Genomic DNA, 16,122 nt, shown 5'->3' with positions numbered 1-16,122 from the left:
GAACGTATATTTTATTTTTTTATATAGCCTATGTCCATCTGCAGACCCTGACAATTACAACGATGTATCGGGTGTTTGGATTGGCGCTGTGGTTCCTGAGTTTACCCGCCTCAAAGGTTCAAAGTTCTCTCTTTATAATAGTAGTATAGATATTTATAATATAACTTACAGTTGTACAGAGTTAAAATGCAATCTGTTTCTGCACCACCTCTATTTTTGGAAACACCAAGAAATCCACCAATAGCATGGAGAAAATGGTTAGATGCTTTTGAAACTTACCTGGGAGCGATAGGTGCATCTAGGTACCGTGCAGAAAGAAAAAAATATTTACTTCTACACTCATTAGGATTTGAGGGGAGGGAGATTTATAAGCATCCACCTCCTTTAGTAAGGGATAATGGAGAAGAAGATATTGATGAGTATATGGAGACTAAAGGAAGCTGGAATCGTGGTTCGACATAAAGCCTAGTATTGTGGTAATTAGGCATACGTTTTTCAAAAGAGAGCAAATGCCCGGTGAGGATGTTGAAACATATGTTTCAACACTTAGATAATTAATTGCAGAGTGCGAATTTGAGACGTTCAGAGAACAGTTGATTAGAGACCAGTACATTTGCAAATGTACATACAAGTCTATTCAACAAAAGTGACTTACTTTCGGAAATCCTACTTTGGAGGAAACTATTCGTACGGCTAAGAGCATTGAATTGTCTAAAAAGGAAGAAAAAGAACTTGAAAAAAAGAGTGAGGAGGCAGTCAATGTGGTCAGAGCTAAAGAGACTAAGATAATAACTGGTATACAACGTTATGAAAGAAATAATTTTTTCAAGCAAAGTGACATCTGCTACAGATGTGGAAATTTGTCGCACAATAAGGGGAACAAATTCTGCCCTGCAAGGAATTCAAAATGTCGGAATTGTGGAAGATATGGACATTTTGCAAAAATGTTTCAAACCAATAGACAATCAAATCCAGGATTCCAGAATAAAAATCAAAGTCAAGGGAATACAAGTGGGGTGGGAAATGTTTCTGATATTGTTGGCAAAGAGTGTGATAATATCAAAAGTATTCAGGATGATCTTAAAGAAATGGTAATGGTGGTACATGATAAAATTATTACAGGGGATTCATCTGAATGCATTGATCCTTATGTTGAAATTGGTGTGGGTAGAAAAACTCTTATGCTGCTTGTTGATTCAGGGGCAAGGATAACTATGATTACCCATGAGTTATTTGAAGAAACATGGCCTGAAAGAACGTTGGAACCACCAGATAGAGCTCCTGTTTCTTTTGAGGGGCGTGAAATAGATTTGGCTGGTTATTTTGAGGATGTTCTACAATTCAAGGGAAGGAAAATACTTGGAAAAATGTATGTAGCTATAAAGGGTTTGAACATATTGGGATGGTTTCATCAGGGTTTGTTCCAGATGGTTCTGAGACCAGGTACAAAAGAGCAAGTGAGTGTGGTGGATTCTTCCGACTACACGGAAAAATTGAGTCTTGCTTTTCCTGTAGTTTTTGGAGAGGGTCTTGGAATGATCAAAGATTTTACCCATGAAATAAGAGTGAAAGATGGAGCTATTCCAATTAAGCACGAGGTGAGAAGTGTACCATTTAGTGTAAGAGACGGTTTAGAAAAAGAATTGAATGAGTTATGCATGAAGGGCATCATTGAGCCAATTGAGTCATCCTTGTGGCTATCTCCCCTTGTGGTAGCACAAAAAAGGAATGGAGATTTGCGTGTTTGTGTGGATTTACGCAGTCTGAACAAAAATATCTGGGTTGACTCGCACCCCTTGCCCAAGATCACGGAATTGTTGTCACTTACAAGAGGGGCAAGGTGGTTTACCAAGTTGGATTTGGCGTCAGCATACCATCAGGTAGTATTAAATCCATCTTCTAGACATTTGACTGCATTTATCTCTCCTTTCGGTAGCTATCAATATTGCAGAATGCCGTTCGGGCTTTCATCGGCGGCAGCAGTCTTTCAGAGATTGATGAGTCAAATGTTTAAAGATACCCCTGGTGTTATTGTTTTCCAAGATGATGTTTTGATTTTTGGAGAAACAAGAGTTGATCATGACAAATCGTTAAATCAAGTTTTGTAAATTATGCAGGAGGAAGGAGTTGTACTCAAAAGTGAGAAGTGTGTATTTCTCAAGGAAAAGATGGAGTTTCTTGGTCATGTAGTTTCACATGATGGTGTTGAACCTCGGCCGGGGTTGGTCAAGGCTATTGTTGATGCTAGTCCACCCACTGATAAGTCTGGTTTGAAGTCATTTATTGGACTAAGTGAATTTTATTCTAGATTTATTAAGGATTATGCTTCAATGGTTCAACCTTTGACTAACATGTTGACGAAAAGTGTCCCGTTCAAGTGGGATAAAGTTTGTCAGGAAATTTTTGAATGGATAAAGTTGCAATTGGCAAGTGACAGAATTCTGAAGCCTTTTGACCCCAACAAAAAAATGCACTATAACTGTGGATGCAAGTGGTTTTGGACTTGGTGCAGTTCTTACTCAGGAGAATGGACATTCAGATAATACTATAGGTTATGCTTCTAGGGTTTTGAGAGGTCCAGAGAAGAATTTTTCAGTTATTGAAAAAGAATTGCTAGCCTGTTGGTGGGAAATCAGGAAGTTCAATCCGTTTATCTGGGGAAGTCATTTTGTGCTTAGGACCGATTATAGTCCATTAGTATCTATTTTATCTGGTGAAAAGATCAAAGAGCACACACCCAGAATTGCTAGGTTGTCATCGAAATTGTTGCAATACAATTTTGAAGTTGTTTATTTACCAGGCATAAGGAATGTACGGGCAGATTACCTGTCACGATTTCCAGTTGCAGTAAATAGCACAGAGTTTGAAACAGAAGATGATCAAGATGATTGTTTTGTTGCTGCTTTGGATGTTGAAGGTATGTGTGCTGTAAGTGAAATTGAGTGGAAAAGAGAGTTGATGAAGGATGAAGTTCTTGTTCTAGTCATGAATTTTCTTAAAAAAGGTTGGCCAAATGTAAAAAATTTATCATATCAGTTTCAAACTTATGTGAAAATTTCAGAAGAATTGACAGTAGAAGATGGTATTCTTCTACGTGGTGCAAGGCTTATACCTCCTGAAAGTTTAAGAACACGTCTGCTAAATGGTGCGCATGAGGGACATTTAGGAAAGACCTTCACAAAACGTAAGCTGAGAGATGTGTTCTGGTGGCCACATATGGATGTTTGTGTTGATGAACTTGTTGATGAATGTGTTATTTGTAAGTCATCTGACAAGAGTCATAAAGTGAGAACACCACCTATGGAACCAGTTGATTTTCCAGGAAGACCGTGGGAGAAAATTGGTATTGACTTATTAGGACCATTCAATATTCTACCATCGGCATCACGTTTTGCTGTAGTAGCTATTGATTACTATTCAAAATGGCCAGAAGTTCGATTTATCAATGAACCTACTACAGCAAATGTGATTAATTTTTTGAAGGATATTTTCCTAAGAGAAGGTTTTCCTACTTCCATTATGTCTGATAATGGTGTACAGTTTGTCAGTGCTGATTTCCAACATTTTTTGAGACAAAGTGGTGTTATACATCAGAAGAGTTCATTTTATCATCCACAAGCAAACGGGCTCGTGGAGAGGATGAATAGAGTCTTAAACAAATGTGTGCAATGGGCTATAGCTAGTAAGTGTGTTGTGGAAAATGCAGTACGTTCTATGCTCTGGTTTTATCGCACCACTGCACATTTGTCAACTAGAGTATCTCCTTTCGAGCTTTTAAAAGGAAGGAAACCATCCACCAAAATATGTCCAGGTTGGATGTCAAAATGGGTAAAAATGAATGTTATGGATGACATAGACAGTTATGCTAGAGGTAATGTTAGCAGAGCCCAAGCAAAACAAAAGGAATATTTTGATGAAAGGAAAAAATTTCTTCCGCACAGTATTTGTGGCGGAGACGTTGTGCGGATAAAAAGTCCAGTTCACATAATTAAAGGGCGGAGAAAATTTTCTGAAACTCTCATTGTTGATAAAGTTTGTGGAAATGCGGTGAGTTAACAATAAGAATTGGTGGAACATTTGTAGAGTTGTTAAGGAGAAAAATCAAAATGTTGATTGTAATGCTTCTTTTGCAAACTCCAATTGTAATACTGGTAATGATTCCATGAAGTAAATTGATAAAAGGAATGACAATGACACTGTACCTAATCTTCGCAGGAGTTTGAGGATATGCAAAGTTCCTTTAAGATTTAGATGAGTTTCTTATGTATAATTATTCTAGTCTGTTCTAGGTTATGTCCTTATTGCAATAATGATTTTTCTTTATTTTCTTCTACTATTGTTTTTCTTTGTTTTTACTATGCTCTCATATTTTTATTGGTTTTTTTTTAATTTTGGGAAAGAGGGGATAATGTAATAATCTGTGTTTAATTCTGTTCTGGGATTAATTCTGACTATACAGGCGCCTGTACTTAGAATTTTAATATGTCGTGATGTTCTGTATTCCCTTATGGAATGTGGGAACTTGTGGTGGTTTTGACAGTTATTCCTGACCAGACAGTTGCACCTTCTCTTGCTGTTCATCTCTTGAGAGTAAATAAACATTGACTAAAAGTATGTAGTCTGAGGAAATTACTACATAATCCTTAGTTGCTGAATTGAACACTGTGAAAATAGAAAACCTGTGATCAATCCATGCCTACCCTCTTGACCACATTGTGTGATCCTAGGCAATTGCTTGAATTGACTTTGCCTCCTTTTTCTCGGTTTACCCATCCGTTTAAGAGTACCTTGAAATACATATACTCCGGATGTGTGCTTAACAAATCTTTCTCTTGTGTTTGATATAATACTGTCCATGTATTACAAGAACCCGTCCACCCAGAGGATACACATGACAACTGACCTGCCTTTTAGTTCACTATTGGCATTGTTGTCAGGGAGGGGGAAGAAATAGATGATTATATAAACATGTTTGAAATCAATCACTTTTAAAAATACTTCCCAGTTCACTGATAAAATCCGATGTACTAAGGTGAAATGGTTCTGTATGTTAATGCAATACAGTTTTTGAATTTTTAAGAGATTTTATCATATTTTTACGTTTATTGCATGATGTCTTTAAAAATAATGGTGTCTCAAATAGTAAGTGGTTCAGGACACCTTGTTTCCTTTTACTTCAGTTAGCCTTTAAATAAATCTGTGTAGATTATTTAACATCTTTCTGAACGTTAGTGCTCAGTTAAATAAACAGTAGCCCTGTGCTGCTCTTCACCAGAGACGACATCTGAAAGTCAGAAGGGCCACATGTGGCCCGAGCCTTACTTTGAGTATCACTGGTCTAGTGAATGAGAAAGAGGAAAAATGCATTTGTAAATAGAGGCATACAGGAGGGAGAGGAAAGTAGCTTAGAGATAGATGAGAAAATAGAATATCTAAGGAATTTATCTAGAAAGATTTTGAAAAGATGACATTTTAATTCTTGGCAGAATTGTAGACAATCCTTGGTGGATCTTAGGCCAACAGTTGGTGATTGTCAGATAGAAGGGGTGTATCAGAGAAAGATTTTTGGGCGGCGACACAAGATTTGCATAGTTTGAATAACATTGGATTGCAGTCTTAGGTTGCCAATAATTCTTATGTTCTTTTCTTAACACCATGGGGCAGATTTATCAATATTTACATGCAACACAGCAAGACACCTCGATGTGTGAAAGGGAGAGGGCAAGAATATGCCATATTTAACATTATATGGTGCATTCCAGGCCTCTTCTTGCACTGGCACACTTTCGGCTGCCTAGTGCTAATGCAGGCACTCTTGCACCATGGTCCAAGGGTGCCTCCTTTGCAGGCAGGATTGTTTTTGAGCCAAAAGGGACACCTGCCTGCACAAAAACAATCCTCTGAGGCTTTTTCCTCTTTGTATGTGTGCTGCAGAATGCAGCACACATAGAAAGAGGAAAAAACAAAGGGGAAATACGATGTTTCTCCTTGTTATGCCTCCCTTGAGAAGATGTAGCATTTTGATGCTCTCCCTGGTCTTCCACTCATGGTAAATTTGGGAATGTGCCAGCATCCATGGGTGGATGCATGGGAACACCCACGCTCCACCCATGGAATGCATCCTTGGAGCAGAGCAACACAAGGCAGCAACCTGTGCTGCCATGCATTATTCCAGATTTACAAATCACCACAAAGTAGCACAAGGTGGCTTCACGTGGCTGTGTGAATGTGACTTTAGTTTTGCATTACACTTGTGTTACCTTGCATGATGCGATGGCATTGCAACACTTTGATAAATGTGGCCCTCAATGTTTAGTGCATTTCTCAGTGAGCATTGGTAATATATGGCCTTAAATTTGATGCATGCCAGTATAAATGTTATCCTGTCTTTAAAGAGATGTTTTAGGACTGGCTATATGTGCTTTGACTTTCTGGTTCCAGAGATCTTACTAGCTGTTGCCTGAAGAACAGCGGGGCATATTACCAACAAATAGCGATATTTATCGCTAAGTAGGGTTAGCGGCAATATTTTTATCGCCGCGCATCACCGGTTTTTATCGCTGAGATAACTTGCTATTAGCAAGGTTTATCTCAAAAGTGATAAAAATCATGCAAAATGCGTGAATATCGCTGAGAATACAGCGATATTCACGCATTAGCAATGAAATGCTCTTAGCCATGTTATCCACCTCCCATTGGATAACATGGCTAAGAACTGGTCTGAGCAGGTGTTGGTTTTTGGCGATAGCGGGAATATTTCCATCTCTACGCCTGCCTTACTAATAGGCAATAGCGACGTTAGCGACTGCTTTCAGTCGCTAACAGGTCGGGTACGACCACTTTGCATGTCATTAGCGATAAAAATCGCTGACATGCAAAGCGGGCCCCAAACAGCTCGCTATCGCCTAAAAGCTGTTGCTAACATCAGTTAGCGACAGCTTGCTAATAGAGCGATAGAATTATCTCTGCTAAACGGGCGATAATTGCCTATCGCCACCCTTGGTAATATGCCCCGGCATGCCTTAAGGATGACCAGGGGATGCCTGCAAGAATGGGTTGCGACAGTCCAGCATTGCTAAGGGTTGCGGCAAGAACTGCTGTGTAAAAGTCCTTGAGAAGCAAAAGCAGTTTCAGCTTTTTCATGCATAGGAGGATAATCCTGCGAATGTAACCGTATGAACTACTTAAAAATTCATTTATAGAGACGTGTCAGTCATTACCCATGTGGAAGTTATTTCACTTTCTTGTACCACTACAGGGGTAAAACTGTTGATTGGGGGATCCGAAAACAAGTCTGCATTGAATTTGGAGGATGTCATTTAATGAGATTCACTTCCATTATTTCTTGGTTTTGCTCTACGAAGGTACTTAGGGCCTCATTTATGAGACAAGGCGCACCGCTGCGTGAAAGCAGCGATGCACCACTTCTCAGTGCACCCTCCTTACGACACCAATGATGTGTCATATTTACAATAAGACGCATCATGTTGCAAGGAAGGACAGATACGTCAGTATAACTGACGTATCTGTCAGTGCAAAAAGTGGAGCATTGCTGGAGTTGTGTCGGAAGCCTGACGCAATTCCAGCAATGTTCCTTTCACATGGGGCAAGCCCCATGTGAAAGGGCCTGCGTCACCCTTATGCCTGCTATGAGGCAGGCATAAGGTTTTGATGCATTGGCATCCTAGAAGTGGCACAGCAAAATACCATAGATTTCGCTGCGCCACTCCTAAGACCCTTTCTTGCGGGGATACGCCCACCCTGAATACATTATACCTGGTGCAGGTATAATGTAACGCGTGGGTTTACGAAGTGACGCATCTACCTAGATGAGTCACTTTATAAATATGGCGCAACATGGCGCATGTTTTACGCCACTTGTGCCTCACAAAAAGTGATGCACCAGTGATGCAGGGGCTCACAAATGAGCCCCTTAATATCTATTTACGTAGGTTGGCTAGACAATTTTCATGGTGTGTATTTTTCTAGTGATGTCATTTTAGTTAGGTATCCCCCACATAGTGATCAACCATCACAGCTGCATCCTCCAATAAGATTCTTAGGGCCTCATTTATGAAGTTTTGGCACTTTGCAGCGCGACAAGGAATCTTGCTGCTGTGCCCTACGTCAAAACAAAAGGGCATGAGTGCGCCATATCTATGAGATACTTTGCAAAAAACAAGGGAACCCAAGTAACCTAAGAGGGATCTGAAGTACAATTAATTATACATGAACAATGGTCCCCTAAATACATGAATGGTAGTAATCGACATAGTAATATAATAAAGACTGTGTTATAGAAATCCCAATAGGAATATAAGTATTTTTATTTACATCACGAATGACAAGGAGACATAGGAAGTGGTACAGTAATCAAGAAAAACAATTCAAAGAACTTGGGCATAGTTATGTGCGGCCCTAATGCAATCAACAGTAAGGCCACAAGCATATGGAGAACACCATTGCCAATGGACAGTAGTTAGATAAACAATACAGTATCAAGGAGCTAAGGTCAACAGCGTTTTGATCCCTAACACAATAATGAGATCATCAAGGGACTAGAGAACTAATGCCTGAGAATGATGCCTGCTGAAAGGAAAAGGGAGAAAAAAGTGGGAAAGGGAGGGAAAGAAACAGGAAATTATACATAACGAATACAGACCGCAATGCTTCAGATTCCATGGGTGTTGTGTGGGAACACCCACAGCAACACCCATGGAACGCCCCTTTCACGCACCACTGGAATGTAAAAAAACTGACGTTCCGGAGGTGCAAAAGTTCTGCAAGAGGCCTCATAAATGAGGCCCTTACTGGTTTTGTGTATAAGCTGAATAACATTATGTAAAGTGCCATTATAATTGCCATCACAAAAATGTTGTACTGAGCCGTACTAAAGCCTATGGCATCCCTGCCGCTGCAACACAACTGAACATACAGTGCAGTGCTGGCGGTTACACAATATAGCTCCAACCTCCATTTAGTCATTGAGACGGAGCTATCAAAGGACAGATTTAAACTGTCATAAATGTTGCTGCCCCTTTCCTGTCTGTTGACATCTCTGGAATTAACTTTGCTACCCCCTGTCTCATGGACAAAGAAGAGAAAGTAAACAGGGCTCTCAGAGCTATTTCCTCTCTGTAGTTTCCATTCTATGTCCTGCTGAACTCCTCTGCAGCAGCTAGGAGACTGACGAGGAGCTACAGTGGAACAAAGGGCCATTTACCCTGGGCCCTACACTGGACAGCTTCAGGAGCACATAATGCAATATGGTCTGCCTCAGACCTGTGTTTCCTGAGTGGTGAGCTGCTCGCGGTCTCTGGTTTAGGAGACACTTGAGGACACTTCTACAAAGGCTGGTCATATAGTCAGGAGTTTGCTATCTAACTTTGCATTTCATATCAATAACTCATGTGTGCGAGCCTAAATGTTGTATATAGTTCTATTTCAAACGTTTTTGACTTGTGCGATTTAGTAATGTGGTGTTTCTTTGAAAAGACATGCTCTATTGATTTATGAATGTCTTTGTTGAAATATCAAAAATAAGCGAACTAAAGCTTGAAAACTTTGGAATTAATGGTCTAAGGTTTATCACAACTCTAATCAAAATAACCCCCCCAGACATCTTGTTTGCTTATTTCAATATTGAGGTGGTCCAGTCTGGGGAGTTAAGGACCCAGGCTGTGCTTGATCACACTAGTAGTAGAGCGGACGCAGGTCCGGAAGGCTACTTCTATCACTGTTTCCTAACTATATACATTCAGTGTACACCAGGTGTACTAGGGCAGTTGTTATGTCAGAAAAGGAAACACTATCCGTTAGCGAGGATCATATTCAAAAACGTATTTCTGACCCCACCCTGTTTGCCTCGGTTTCACTAAGCAATACTGCTAAACAAAAGAATGCGTCAGACAAACTTATTAGAATACAAAAGAAACATATTCGAACAGAGCTTCACTGGCACTTTTTAGTAGAACATCTAAAAGCGGGTACCATTCCCTGGGGCCTTCGGGTCAAGAATGTCTCGGTTTTCTTCATAGAGGACCCACAGTACAAAAAAGGCTTCAGCTACATCAATACGAAGTGCAGCCGGGACTTGATGGTCCACTCTGTGGAAACTGCGCACAAGATTTGTAAAAAGGAAGCAGAAGAAATAGAGGAGCTGCTGCAGGCTGTAAAAGAGAACCAGACAGCAGCAGAGGCAAAAGCTCCTATTGAAAAAAGTAAAAAAAGATATTGCTGTGTTTAAGGACCACACCATCAATTTAAAGGTTAACAAATTTGAGAAGGATAAAAAATCCTTCAACATTGAGACTGTATATCCGTATCTGAAGGAGGCCTTCTACAGTAAACCAGACTCCATAAGGTTCCTATCAGAATACCAGGGGAGATCTAAGCGGAAATTGTAGACCTTTTCGGATATGTCATCTTCCGAGTCAACAGGTGACTGATCCAGGAGAGGGATCATCCGGTCGTAAGCAACAGAAGTAACTTTTTTTAGGGGATGGCCAACAGAAGCCCCCAGGGAGATACAAACCCCAGCCCTGGGAAATTAGAACACGGAGACAGTAGTACAAATCATGAGGAAATCTGCGATCATCAACCTTTCGGACATGATACTTTCAAAGGAACAGACAGAAGTCTTGGAATTGGGGATTTCCTTTGTTCCTGGGGTCAACATCGATTTCACAAAGGTCAAGATGGAAATTCTAGAACTGTTCCGCAAGATTCGGCTAAAGGCATTTTTTATGAATAAAGAAGAGCAGATGCGCCCAAAGGCCTCTGGATTGCGCAACAAATCTTTATTCTGCCCACCAGCAAATAGCATACAAAAGAACATCTTGGCATTCGAACACGCTCTGCTGTCTTTGCTAGATGTGTTGGAAAGGAAGAAAGTTCATGTCACAAGAAATATCTCGCAAGAACACAAGAACGCTATAGCTGCACTAAAGGAGCAACAAATAGCAGTTATAAAACCAGCGGATAAGGGTGGGGCGGTGGTTCTCTGTTTTCAGGAAGCATATTTAGCGGAAGGAAAAAAAACATGTACAGAATCTCCTATGGTACCGGAGGATTCCACAGGACCCTACAAATGAGATCTCACAAGAAATTGCGAATGCATTCACTGAAGGTACGGAGCACCACATATTAGGACCAAGAGAGGCGGAAGATCTAACAACAAAAATGCCAGGGTGCCCATATTTTACTTTCTCCCGAAGGTATACAGGGACGCAACTAATCCACCGGGCCGCCCAATTGTTTCTGGGTGTGATTCCATTTTGGAACTTCTGTCCAAGTACGTAATCGTAGTCTTAAAACCATTCTTGCAGGAAGTTCCATCTTACCTACGCGATACCATGGATTTTATTAACAAGATCAAAGGTTTTTCTTTTGATCTGGATAGCATCCTATTAGTCACAATGGATGTGTCATCATTATACACACAGATTTCCCAACAAGATGGCCTTGATGCAATGGAAGTATTCCTGGAAGCAAGACCCAGACTCCATCGGGTGCCGACGGAATTAATTCTTAAATTGGCATCTATCTCACTGAGGAGGAACTTCTTTAGATTTGACAATGAAGTCAAAGGCATAGTCATGGGCTGTCCTTTTGCGCCTGAGCTGGCAATCCTGTATATTGTGAAATATGAAGATCAATTTGTGTATCACAACAATCCATACAGTGCACACTTAAAACAGTGGTACAGGTATATTGATGATATTTGATGCCTTTGGTAGGGGCCCAAAAACATCTTAAAAGAGTTCCACACATGACTTAATGACCGCAGCCCAGATATTAAATTCAGCCTTGAATACAGCAAACACAGTCTTTCATTTTTGGTTGTGAGTGTGAAAACTTCACCCAGTGGTTTGATTACCACATTACATACAAAATCCATGAACAAAAATAATGCCCTACACTACAGTAGCTACCATCCCAGAAAGCTTAAGAACAATTTTCCATTTGGGCAATTTTAACGCGTAAGACATAACTGTTCGAGAGGGAAGACTATGAGTTACATGCAGGAGCACTCGTCAACAAACTCTTTGAAAGGGGATATCCCAAGAAACTGTTAAAACATTCTCTCAAAAGGGCATGGTTCACCCCAGGGAACATTTGTTAACTATGAAAAGCAGACCACCGACTGACCGCATTGTCTGTGTTTCCACGTTTGGGCCCTACACACAACCTGTGAAGAAAATTATACATAATAACTGGCATTTGATTGAAGGAACCATTCCCAACAGCGGGCCACCACTCTTCGCTACAGGAGTATTGGTCAACAAGTTGCGAACACAGCAGGCCAACAGAGAAACCCAGTGACGCTTTGCACTATGTTAAATCTTCCACCAGTGCAAGGGCATCATAAATGTGGAACATGTTCAGTTTGTAATGCAACCACAGAAGCATGCACCTTCACTGACGGCCAAAGACACTGGCAGCACACTGAATTTACAAATTGCAAATCCAAAAATGTGGTCTACGCTGTGATATGTCAGTGTAAAAAGATATATATTGGAAAAACATCCCAAGAAGTGTGAAATCGTACTGTGCAACATCGTTCACAATTGAAAAATAAGATCCTCACTGCCCCAATGGTTGAACATTTTACAACTCTAAACCACAGATTTGATGATTTTACATGGACTGTATTATCATTGATAATTAAGAACAACCAAAGAGGCGGCGATCTGGAAGTATTACTGGCACAGAGGGAGGCATTCTTAATTATGAAATTCAACACCGCACTGCACGGCCTCAACGAGTTGCCTGAAGTAAAAAAACTCTAAAAGGCAACAGTCTGACCAAACATGGACTTCACGTCCCACAATGCCCGGAGGCGCCTGACCTCTCAGTTCCCCGTCCAGGTTGTATTAAAGGAACCAGTTTTGCAATGGCCTCATTGCTGCCGGTTTGGAAGCAGAGTAGCATGTTGGATTGATATTTCCCGCAGTATAGAGAAAGCATTACAGGCAAGTGACACTCTGCCACTGAGGGAGGAATAATTGCACACATTCATTCAGAATCTTACCGAAATGATGCTTCCCTTTCATAGGAAACAGATACGATTTGGGAGAAGCTGCTGTTTAAAAGCGTCCGCATCAATTTTGGCTTTTTTCAATTTTAAGGTAACAGTGCAGCTGAGTTAGTTTTGAATTGTTACGCAGCACCATGCGCGTACTGAATTATTTTCTCACAGTCATTCCATTCATTGTTTGCATTGTTTAACGTCAAAATCCTTTTGTTCCAAAGATGCCATACCAGCCTGTGTCATAAACTCCAAATCAGACCTTTTCGCTAATATCTTCATTACTCTTTCTAAATCTTTAGGGCCAGTTTTAATATTTGTTAACACAACGTAGCAAGACACCTTGCTGCACTGCATGAAAGGGATAGGACAAGAATGAGCCAAATGTAGTATGATATGGCACATTCCTGCTCTCTCTTTACCCTGGAGCACAATACACTGCCTAGCGCCAACGCAGGCCCTCTTGCACCATGATGCAAAGGTGCCTGCATTGCAAGCAGGATTCTTTTTGTGCAGTAAGGGACATCTTCCTGTGCTCAAATAATCCTTGTAGGCTTTTTCTTCTTTCTATGCCGAAAACAGCACATGTAGAAAGAGGAAAAACAAGGACAAATAAAGATATTTCTCCATGATGAGCCTCCTCCGGGAAGGCGTAGCATTTTGACACATTCCCACATATACCACTCATGGCAAATCTGTGAATGCACCAAACCCATGGGTGGATGCGTGGAAACAGCCATGATCCACTCCTGGAACTTCTCCCTGGGGCAGAGCAATGCAAGGCAGTGACTTGTACTGCCTTGCGTTATTTCAGATTTACCCAGCACTGCAGGGCCACGCAATGTGGCTTTGCGAGGCTTGGTAAACCTCATCTAGGTTTTTCATCACCCTTGCATTACCTTGTGTGGTGAAGGGTGACAGAAAACTTTGGTGTATGCCCCTCATTGTCTAGAGAACAGTCACACCTGTTGAAGAGTATTCACTGGACACTGGCCTTTTCAACAATTTACCCTTTCCTGGCAGCATCATCAGAGTTCACTGATCTCATCCCAATGAATTTGCTGAAGATGTTTGTCTCCTTTGGGTTTGTAGCGGTGGAACTGTCACTTGTTTCGAGGCCCTTTGGGGGCCATATATTATTCTACGGATGCATCTTTTTGTGGTTTGCAAGACCAAACTCAACATTTTCCACTAGTTGCTGCCTTGCGTTACTGTGCCCTAGGGAGCCATTACATGGGTAGACAATGGGTGTCCCCACGCATCTACCCAGGCATTTTGGTGCTTTCCCAGATTTACCAAGACAAGTAAATCTGGGGAGGGGTCAAAATTGTACACCTTCTTGATAGAGGCACGATGAGGAGAAATATTGGGGCATATTACCAAGTTTAAGCGATAATTATCGCTTAACACGGTTAGCGGCAATATTATTATCGCCGAGCTCCACCGATTTTTATCGCAGATAAACCTTGCTATTATCAAGGTTTATCTCAAAAGTGTTAAAAATCGGCCATAATGCATGAATATCGCTGAAAAGTCAGCGATATTCATGCATTACCGAGCTAATGCTCTTAGCCATGTTATCCACGCACCATTGGATAACATGGCTAAGAACTGCTCTGGGCAGGCGTTAGCTTTTGGAGATATTTGCGCTTAGCGCGAATATTTCCAAAAGTACGCCTTTGTAGGTAATAGAAGATAGCGATGTTAGCGACTGTTTACAGTCGCTAACATCTTGGCAAGCCCACTTTGCATGTCATTAGTGATAACTATCGCTGACATGCAAAGTGGGCCCCAAGATGATCGCTATCTCCTACTAGCTGTCGCTAACTGGTGTTAGCGACAGCTAGGTAATAGGGCGATAAAATTATCGCCGCTTTAGCGGGAAAAATTCCAACTAAAGCGGCGATAAGGCCCTTGGTAATATGCCCCATTGTTATTACTCCTCATTGTTTCCCCTTAAGTCTGTTGCATTCTCCAGCATACTTAGAAAGACAAAAATGCCTCTAAGGAATGTGGGCCATATTATCAAGAAAGGGCGCTACATTATCGCTGCTTTTATCGGCAGGAAACTGCCGCTAAAGCTGCGATAATGGCCATGACAATATGCCCTTGTGAATTCCCATAGAAGCCCAGGTTAACACCAGAAACTGGGCTTCTATGGGAATTCACAAGGGGATATTATCAGTCCCATAATCGCCGCTTTAGCGACAGTTTCCTGCCGATAAAAGCGGCGATAATGTAGCGCCCTTTCTTGACAATATGGCCCTGTTTTCGTGCAGGAAGGTGTCCCTGCACATAAGTAATCCTGCCTGCAACGCATGCACCCTTGCACAATGGTGCTTGGGTGCATGGGTCAGTGCTAGGCAGCACATAGTGTGCCAGGACAGTGTGAGAGCAGGAATGCGCCATATCTTGGTAAATATAGGGCATTTCTTCCCACTCCATTTGGCGCAGTGCAGCAAGTTTTCTTGTTCTGTTGCCCTGCGTCAAATAATCAGAAATCTGGCCTTAAAGCTCTAACATTTTCAAAATGAATGTTCTGGTTGTTTCCTTACCTGCTCAGTTAGATAGCCAGGCTGTCGCTGCTATGTCTCCCTGGTCTTGTTCCAGTACCGCACTGTGCAAGAGCCTGGATTTTAAAAGGTCTTTGAGTTGGTTACCCAATGGTAGCTGCAGGGAGATCAAAGACCTGTATCCCTGCCAGAGTCATACATGTTCCTGCTAGTGTCCAGCTCAAACAAACTGAATCAAATATGGCCCGAGCCCTGAACATTAAACACACATTTCTGCCAACTGGCTGTAAATCTCAGATGTCTGAGGCCAAGAGACAGATAAACAGCTTCAAAGTCCATGATATTCTTGAAACCGGAAGCACAAAAAGACAGAATATGTGAATGTCTTCCAGGCGCTTTATGCATAGAAAGGGCACATTTAATTTAAAATGTGGTACCGTCAGTCGGTAATTAAAAGTTTACAATGTCTTTATTACCTATTGCTACATATGAGTTTGAATTAAATTCAAAATGAATGTCCTCCAATTGCTCCCTTATGAAAACGTTTTGTAAAAAGGTATTCTGACTTTTGCGTACTTG

General features: G+C 41.2%; 1 protein-coding gene across 2 annotated transcripts in view; it reads right to left on the bottom strand.

The window, feature by feature from the left end:
• The window catches only part of LOC144798246 (butyrophilin subfamily 1 member A1-like), a 415,895-nt gene extending 400,224 nt beyond the window's left edge, over nt 1-15,671 (bottom strand). For both annotated transcript variants that reach the window (XM_078668995.1, XM_078668994.1), the window contains exon 1: nt 15,586-15,671. The gene's annotated coding sequence lies outside the window, so the exon portion shown is untranslated. The remainder of the gene's footprint in view (nt 1-15,585) is intronic.
• Nucleotides 15,672-16,122: the final 451 nt, after the last annotated feature.

Source organism: Lissotriton helveticus, chromosome 12 (genome assembly GCF_964261635.1).
Source record: "Lissotriton helveticus chromosome 12, aLisHel1.1, whole genome shotgun sequence".
NCBI lineage: Eukaryota > Metazoa > Chordata > Amphibia > Caudata > Salamandridae > Lissotriton > Lissotriton helveticus.
The sequence above is the reverse complement of the archived record's forward strand: the minus strand, read 5'-3'. Positions and strand labels throughout refer to the sequence as shown.